General features: G+C 47.4%; 1 long non-coding RNA gene across 1 annotated transcript; it reads right to left on the bottom strand.

The window, feature by feature from the left end:
- Positions 1–4,568: 4,568 nt before the first annotated feature.
- Positions 4,569–6,419, bottom strand: LOC132246570 (uncharacterized). The gene is made up of 2 exons (XR_009457965.1): positions 6,075–6,419; positions 4,569–4,839 (listed from the first exon to the last, which is right to left on the bottom strand). It is a non-coding gene; the product is annotated as an uncharacterized LOC132246570 (long non-coding RNA).
- Positions 6,420–9,417: the final 2,998 nt, after the last annotated feature.

The raw sequence follows: 9,417 nt of genomic DNA, 5'->3' as shown, positions 1-9,417 counted from the left end.
GTTAAACCATGAGCTGGATCTGATGTCATGATCTTTGAACACCTGTTTCCTCAGGCGACCAAAGGCCACACTTGTACTTTAAGGTGATATTGGATTTCTTTGTCCATGTCAGCCTCCTGTGAGAAATTGCTTCAGATGTGTGGGAAGTACTCAACAGTCTCCAGAGTCCCACTGGGAATCTAAATTACTGGAGCTGGGGACTGCTCATTAAGATCTCATTGATGGAGGACCTTAGTCTTCTGACCTTAGTCTTCTAGTCTTCTGTGTCAGTGAAGATGTTGATGATTAGCTGAAGGTCTGCCTCCAAGTGAGCAAACACTGCAGCATTATCAGCGTACTGGAGCTCAATGATTGAGGTCAGGGTGGTCTTGGTTTTGGCTCAGAGTCGGCTGAGATTAAGCAGTTTACCATCGTTCAGTAGTTTAGATCCACTCTGACTGGAAGCTTGTTCGTGGTCAGAGGTAGCACTGCAGTAAAGAGTATCAAGAAAAGTGTTGGAGCAATGGTGCAGCCTTGCTTAACTCCCATCTTAACCTCAAAGGGATCTGTGATATATATATATGTGATAGATATAAATATACTAGATTAATGAATCCATTAGTACCTGGTATTTTTTCCATATGGGGGTGCTTATACACTGTAATCAAGCTGCCTCTCAATCTTTTTTTTAATGAGCTAAACAGATTGCCCTCTTTAAGTTTCTTACTATAAAACACTTTCCCCAGCCCTCAAGTAAGTTTTGTGGCTCCCTTCTGCATCCTCACCAATTTTTCAACATCCTCTTTTAAATGTGGACACCAGGACTGTATGCACTGTCCGAGAATCTTCTCACCAAGAAAATAAATCACTCCCCACTCCTGCTCACTACTCTTCTGTTGATATATCCAAGAATCACATTAGCCCTTTTTTCCACAGCACCGCATTGGGAGTTCATGTTGAGTTGCTTGTCTATTAACCCCTAAATCCTTTTCAGGATCACTGCTTTGCAGGACACAGCCCCCATTGTACAGGTCTGGTTTGCATCCAAGGGGATGGGCAAGATCCAAAGAGGCACCTAAAACAGTACTTAGGTGGATTGTTGGCACCTAAGGCCAAAAAGCAAAAAAATTCAGTTCACTCTGCTTGGCTGCCTATCCTCATTATTATTAACCACACCATCCACAAACATTACCAGTAATGATTTTGTATTGGCTTCTCCATCATTGATAATGTCGACTGACCTTCGGTCTCAACTTGATCCCTGCTGAACCCCATTAAAAATGCTCCCTTTTGGTGACTTCCTACTGATAATTATTAATTACTTTTTTGAGACCTGCCAGTTCTCCAGTACTTAATTCATGTAACATGGATTTTATCAGTGTTGTACAGTGCTAAACTCTCAATTAGATTGTCATGCAGTACTACGCCAAATGTCTTACAAAGTAAGATGTATAGATACCTTTACTAACCAAACTTCTGTTTTATTCTTTTCCAGAGCAGGGAGGCTGTACTCAGGGTTCTTCCCGGTTGTTTCCATTATGATGAAAAGTTGATGTTACAAGTCAAGTATTTCTTTGGTGCACTCTTGTTTATATACTGAGAACGTGCACAAAGTCCTGCTTCCCTGAATGTAGCAGAAACATGCATTTCAGACTGTTTCCTCATTTCAGAAATACATGTTGGCCTGCTCAGTAAACCTTATGCCCCAGAGAAGTCTTATCTATCCTGGGGCCACACCCACAACAGCTTTCTACTGCTTTCTTCACTTTCTACTGAATTTCATACGTACACATTGGAATGACTCGGTGCCCCAGTCCCTGCAAAAGTGCCTGGGAACTTCCTCTTTCAGCTGGTATGTGTTCCAAAGTTTTGGTGGCTGTGTTCCAGTTATGTTTGCAAAGCAATGAGCACATGCATATTCACAGTTCCTGTGAGGTGGCAAACCCGCCACGCTTTGAGCCGTTATTCCATCATCAAGTTATTGCGTCTCTGCCAAGTTAAGATTTCTAGCATTGCCAGGAAGCTGACTGAAAGTGCATGAAACACTCCTGGGCCTTCTACCAGATGCAAGCATGTGCCTTCCTAGCGTGCACATCGTGCTCTGGCGGTGCAGCCGCTGCTGCAGAGCTGTCCAGGGCTACCAGGAGTGCACGGGTGTGCATATGCAATGGTGGCTTGGTGGTAGCAGCTGATGTCTGTCACCTGAAGTTCTGATGGCTGAGAGAGCTCACCTCAATCTCCTGGGGTTAATGCTTGCTTTGTCACCTGGCCTATTATCTCTGATAGTAACTTCTTTTGTTACATAAAAAGGGCCTAACTACCCCTCCCAATTAGCCGGAATAAGGGATGTTTAGCTCACCCAGTAACTTTCACCCAGTCCTGGATCTGACCATAAACTGCATCCAACTGGAGGGCCTGGTGGCAAAGTGGTGGGGCTACTCCTGGCAGGGTGGCTCCTCTGAGGCATCAGGCAGTCAGGGGCAGCTCTTACCTGTTGCTGGCAGAAGCTACAACTGTTGAGGCAATGCGCTTCTGGACTCAGTCTGGCCTTTGCATTCTGTCTCAATGGTATAAAGGGTGCATGATTGGTCTTGGGCAGGCTCCACTCCTCCGTACACTTGCTCAGGTGTACACATCAAAAGTCTTGGTGTGATGGTTATAGGATGCCGTACAAGTGGATTCATCAGACACCTGACTAGACCTCTTATGCATGCACCGTGATCCAAAGGATCAACAGTTGCCTACCGACTTTCATCAGGGCTGGGACTGATAGCAACTATTGGGACCTTTCAGTACAAGCCTTAGCAATTATCTCCTAAAAGCATGAAATAGGGTTTGACACAAATGATTTCCTTTAAAATAGTAATTGTTTCCTGTCTTTTCATGCTTTCCTGTCCTTTAATTCTATATGAGCTGAATCAGCATTTCCGTTATCAGCGTTTCTGTTATTAGCCCAGAACTAACATGAGTTTTCCCAGTCTATAGACATCTCGTGTCTCACAGTCACAGTCCTCTCTGAAGAACATTGCAACTTTAGTACTCTTCCAGTCTCTTGGCATTTCACTGGTGTTTCATGATGTATTAACAATTAGTGCCAGCAGGCCAGAAATTTCACTTCAAAACTCTCGACTGGAAATTATCTGAGCTTAATGACTGAAAAATGTTAAGTAGATGTTTAGTAGATGTCTAATTCTCCACACTTAGTTACCATCTGAGAAATGGCCACAGTCTCAATGCAGGGCAATGACAGATTTCAGATTTTACAGTGGGGAAGTAGTGGTGGGACAGAAGGCAAATCATTAGTATAATACAAATAAACATGATGCAATATAGCTTTTTTAAAATAAAAGTCTGTGCATAGCATAATCGCTAATGCATTGGTCAGCAGTAACCTCCCACATCTCTTGTGCTGGACTGAATTCTTAATCTCTGACTCCAAGCAGTTTGTTGGGGCCTGCTAGCACTTGAGCGAATGCCAAAGCCTGTCCATTCTGATGGTCATTACCTGGCGTTAGGGTGCTGGACTGGGGTAAAACCAAGACAAAGCATCCTTTGGAGTGGTAATTTCAGGCTGATGACTGAATCCTCAAAAATAAGGGATGGTTTTCATATCTGACCTAGGCACCACCAGGGTGGTGTTACCAGCCCTGTCTCTGGTGTTACTAGCCCTTTGCTTCTTGTCCTCCATAGTTCGGCACACCCTCCCATGGCTGACTGGTCCTTTTCATGTCCTCTAGAGTAATCCTTCTCTCTTTGTGTCTTGCTACAAGGAAATTAATGTGTGTTGTAACAGGGGGCCATGGCCTGGGAAAGGCTGAGAGTTGCAGCCCCAGGCCTTTCCTTTCCTCCTCTCCCACTATATTTTTACCTCCTTCTACTTCCTCAGTCCTTTTTCTGCCCTTTCTATAATCTTCTCTCCTGTGGCTATCTGAGGCACCCCACAGGTGCCTTTTTGTAGGGGGTGCACTGCCATGCTCAGGGAGTGCATGTGCACCCATGTGCACCCCCTATGCATCACCCTAGTCCCCAGCCTAGTGGGGCAGGATTGGTCTGGGCCCCTCTTCCCCCAGGTTAGCCAGGAACTGGTGGTGGTGTCAGCAGGGGCAGGTCCCCTCTCCTTCACGTGCCTACTTCCTTGCTCTGGAGCTTAGTCCATCCTTACTCAAGTGTCTGCTCATGGGGGAGAGGGGGAGTTGGATCAGGAGGTCTCTTCTGTCCTCAAAGACTTTGCTAACAATTGGTAAAAGTAAATAGTTTTGTTTAAACTTTGAGAATGTCCCTTTCCAAAGCCCTGGGGCTCTTCTCTTTCTCTCCAGCCACTGACTCCTCAGCCTGGTCCCTGCAGTACCTAACTGAAGTGCTCAGGCCCCAGCTCTCAGCTGAGAGCTCCTACACCAGCACCCCAAACAACCCTCCACACTCCTTCTTTGTCTGTTCTGATCATTTTGGGAGGAAAAAGTCATGAACTCTCAGAAATGACTCAGACGAACAAGGAAAGAAAAAACTCAAATGAAGAAATATAAATAAAATGTTGAAAATAACAAATAATTACACAACATAGAAGAAAAAAAAAAAAAAAAAGCAACCACTTTCCATGCAAGTCTGGGAACAAAAAAACCCCCATTTTTTAATAAAGAAATATTTTTCTTCAAAGCTTTTTTATTGAGCCCTAATAGATACTTCATTTCCAGAGGAGCTGCACATTTAGTCTTCACACAGATGCCTTCCCTGCCACTTCGCCCATGCCGGGTTGGCAGCAGCTGGAAACACTGGCATTCAGCACGCCTTCCCTGCAGGGTGTCAGCTTTCATTTCCTTTCAGGTCTTTGCAGAACACTGCTGTGCTGCTCTCCCCATTTGCCTAGAGGCACAGAAAACTGTCTCCAGCAAAGCAGCACCTGCAAATGCATTTCCCACTTCCTAGCAGCACAATTACAAGGGGAAACATGGTCATTTGAGCTGCTGGGGAGGGATAGGGGTGAAAGGATAATTGGGAGGCAGGGCAGGGAGTTTTCTGTAACAAACCAGTAGAACTGGGGAGGGTAACAATGGGAGAAAACAGGAGTAGCTAAATGAGGTTGATTTAGCTTCATATAAACTGAGCACTTGCCCTCTGAAAGTCAGGGCCAGGAAGGGATCTTGTCTTGGGCACCCAGATATGGAGGTGCCACATGGCACCAGACACTTTTGCACAAGTAGCCACTGCTCTTTTGGTTATTGCTTTAGTCACGTGGTTCTGAGCAGTGACCAGCTCCCCAGCTTATTTACTTCCTGCGGTACAGCCAAGATTTGTGCAATATCCAGCTTCTTACATGAACTATCATGATTTTCTGTCTGATGTTATATTACCGAAACTGTTGCCTAAGGGTGATATACTCTGATAAGAATCCATGATGCTAATTCCATGCAACAGCCAATATTATGACCTTGCTTGTATGTACCATAATGTTCCACAGCAGGTACCTACCCCTCCAGCCTTCTAGCGGTGGGTCCAGATGGGGTGTGATGGTGCTGTCTCACCCCCACCCCCTTTGTGGACCACGTTTTGGGTGACCACCTTTTCAAAGGAGGAAGATGGGACACATACCAACCATTTCCCCCTTCCCCCATCATAGCCACCATGGCTGGATGAGAACTGAGCGGAGCAGGCCTGAATGCAGGCTGCCCACTGCGGGCTTGGGGCTCCCCATCCTGCTGCCCTTCCCTCAAGAGCCCTGTACTGGCTGTGCGGCCCCTGTCCCCACATCGGCAGCAGGGGGACAACTCCACACCGCCCCTGCTGCTGCCAGGTGGGCAGGGGTGCCTCACTATGGCAGCGCAGCCAGCACAGGGTCCCCAAGGGATGGCAGCAGGGTGGGGAGCCCCAAACCCTCTGTGGACAGCCTGCAGTCTCCCCACATGCAAATCTGGGTGGCATGTGCCCCTGCCCCCTGGACAAGCCACCTGTGGTGCCATCCTGCTCTCCACCCTGGCCCCACGCATCGCCCTGGCTGGGCAGTGTACCAAGACCCTGTCCCCCTCCCTCCCTCACTGTGTGGGTCTCAATCTGCCCCCCACTCCTATCCTCCCTATACCTTCTCCCCCCCATAGACTTACCTACAAGAAGCTGCTTTCCTTGCTGCCCGGCTGTGTTCCTGGTCAAGTGCGTGTGTGTAGGTGCACACATGCATGTAATGCCCCCTGTGTCCTGCTCCTGGCAGCCCCTTGCAGGCTGGAACGCTGCCAGCCTGCAAGGGGAAACCCATAGTTTCCCGATCCCTGCAGATGCCGTGAATCCAGGACATATGCTGTCCTCGAGTTGTGCAGTCCGGGACCGGGACTTGATGTTTCCATTGCACATCTGTCCCGCCCAATTAGGGATGGGTGGTCACCCTAACCATGTTGCTGGAGCAGCAGCCGAGGACTTTTTTAAAGTCCCTTGAAGCAGGTAAGAATTCCACCTTACAGGACCCGCTTCCTCCTCCTCTGTGCTCAGTGGCACATCCCCTCCGCTCCACACCCCTCCTATTCTCCACAGTAGCTGATTGAATTAAGGCTGTTCCAAAATGACCTGGGCACAGGGGGAGCTCCAGAACTTCTGGTGCCCTGCTCCAGCCAGGCTGCACAGGAAGTTTGGCTTGGTTGGGGACAGCATGAATATCAGCCAGGGCTGGCCCGTCTATACCTGCGAAACCTGCAGCTGCAGAGGTCCCCACAGCCAAGGGGCCCCACGTGGCTGGTATCCTCCCCAGCAGGGAAGTGAGAGCCACAATGTAGCAGGGAAAAGTGGAGAGGTACCTAGGGAGTCAGATGTCAGGCAGCTTATAGTGTGTCATACATACAATGTCTATGTTTAGTCCAGGGATGTAGCCGTGTCTTTGAGAGTTGTGCTGAGTTGCTCTTTGGTATGTAGATTAGGTAAAATTCCTTCCCTGGAGGTGTCAGATGGCAGGCGGGGAGGTAAAAAATCTTTCTTGTTGTTCTGAAATGAAATTTAAAATGAAGTTTAAAATCCAAAATCAGCTAAAATTTGGCATCTTCCACATTTCAGGGATGTACTTGGTAGCTGTGTTGGTCTGAGATGAGAAGGAATAAAAAAAATGTAGAACTCTTGGATCCAAAATGATACCTTTTATTAAACCAACTGGGAAATCACAAGAAAAGGCTGGACCCAGGGGGACAGCTTTCCCTCTCCAGCTCCCTCTGTGCAAAGATGAAGTGTATTTCCTACCTATGGGGACTTTTTACCATCTATACTTTTCTCAGAGCCTGATGAAGGGCCTTTGAGCCCAAAAGTTTGCAGAAAAGGACAATTCTCTTGTGATTTCCCAGTTGGTCTAATAAAAGTTATCATTTTGGAACCAAGAGGTCTACGATTTTTTTATTTCTTCTTTGTTTAGGTCATGATTTTTTGTATCCAGGAGGTTGGTAAAGTGAAGTTCATAGGCTCGTCTGTGAAAAATGTTTTGTGGATTCCCTTTGAGGATTAATATTGAGAGATTGGAGAGAGAGTGGTTTTCTTGTGAGAAATGTGCCCCCACAGGTAATTGGATATTCTGGTCTTTAATAGGTTTCCAGTGTGCATTCGTTCTGGTGAGCAGTTGTTTGGTCTCTCCTACGTATTTTCCATCAGGGCATTTGGTGCAGTGGATGAGATATATAACACTTCTGGAGGTGCAGGTGTAAGATCCAGGAATGGTGATGGCTCTGTTGTGGGGTGTAGTTATTGTGGGAATGGTGGAGATGTGTTGGCAGGTTTTGCATTTCTTTTCATGGCATGGCTTGGATCCATCCAGTATGTTTTGGGCCGTAGGAAGTTTGCTTCTGGTGATGAGGTTAGCAAGGTTCGGTGCTTGTTTGAAGGCTAGGATGGGTGGATCTGGGAAGATTGCTTTAAGAACTGGGTCTCCTTCTAGTATGGGTTGCAATTGTTTGAGGATTTTCCATATAGGTTCAAGGGAGGGGTGATGTGTCATAACCAGCAGTGGGCGATTTGTAGGGGTTTTCCTTCTGCACTGCAGCAATTCTTCACGTATCTGGATGGCTCTTTCAAACGTGCATCTATCTCTCTGGAGGAGTGTTTTTGTTGTGTTCTTAAAGCCTTTTTAAGATTGGTGAGATAGAAATCCCGGGTGTTCTTTTCAGTGCAAGTTTGGTGGGATCTGAGGGCTTGGATGTGTATCACAGGTTTCTTTGTATGTTTAGGGTGCTTGCTGGTTCTGTGCAGATATGTATGTTGGTCTGTGGGTTTCTTGTATAACATGGTCTGTATTTTACCATTCTGGATGCTGATCATCTTGTCTAAAAAGGAGATGTTGCTGCTGGGGTACTCAAAAGATAGTCGGATGGAGGGGTGATGATTGCTGAATTTTGATGGAACTCAGAAATTGCAGGTTTTCAGTCCAAATGATGATGTCATCAATATATCTTAAGTATAGCAAGGGTTTGATGATGTAGTCTTTGAGGAATTCTTCTTCCAGGTGGCTCATAAAGCCCCAGCCCGGCAGGGTCCACCCAGCCCCCCTGCCAGCACTAGGAGGGGAAGGGCCCTCTCCCCCCTGAAGCCCAGCTCCCATGGTGGGAGGGGGCCTCCAATTTTGTGCTTGCCCAAGGCCCCAGTACACCTTAATCTGCCTCTGCACTCGCCATGCCCCCCACCACCAATGACTTCTTTGCATCAGGGGCCCCAAAGTTATGCCTTGCAAGGGGCCCAAAAAAATTGTGGGCCAGTCCTGGTGGCAGCAGTGGTGGGCAGCTTCCTCCTCCCTGCCCAGTCCCCTGAAGTGGCAAATTAAGATTTATTGGAGCTCTGGGCAAACAGAAAATTGGAGGCTTCCCCCATCCTGTTATAAAAAAAAATATATCAAAAAGCATTAATGAATAGACCCATTAAATATGCTGTTCTGCCTGTCCTCAACAAGATCAAAATCAGCACCCTTCATGGGGAAGAAAATTGCAAGCACCTCGCCCTCCCCACAGTACAGCATCCTCCAAATTCTTCACCACAGACTTTGAGGAAGCCTGCCAAACTCTCCTGTAGGTTTGGATCATCAGTGCAGACAGTGTTTCCCTCCACGCTTCCTTTAGGGCTTTCTCCCCAGCTCCCTGCTACCGCCGTTCCATGGGGAGCTAGAGCTACATCACCTGTCTAGAAGAGCTCCCATCAGCTTCTGGGAGGTGACGGAGCCCATCTTCCTAGCTCTATCTTCCATCATAAAAAGGGTGGCAGTCAGCTTTCTGGGTGCCACTAACTGCAGGAGGGGCAGGAGCTAACTGCAGGAGGGGCAGGATCTAACTGCATAACTGCAGGAGGGGCAGGATCTCTGCACAGTAGGAACGATCACAGGAAGTTCCTGAGTTCCTTATTTCCTAGGTCTAAGGAGGGGTGTCTTCAGTCGATGAAGGAGTGCCTCATGTCTAAGGAGGGGTGTCCTGAGTCTCTGGAGGAGTTTCTTGCATC

The sequence above is a fragment of the Alligator mississippiensis genome, chromosome 16 (assembly GCF_030867095.1).
Source record: "Alligator mississippiensis isolate rAllMis1 chromosome 16, rAllMis1, whole genome shotgun sequence".
Classification (NCBI taxonomy): domain Eukaryota; kingdom Metazoa; phylum Chordata; order Crocodylia; family Alligatoridae; genus Alligator; species Alligator mississippiensis.
The sequence above is the reverse complement of the archived record's forward strand: the minus strand, read 5'-3'. Positions and strand labels throughout refer to the sequence as shown.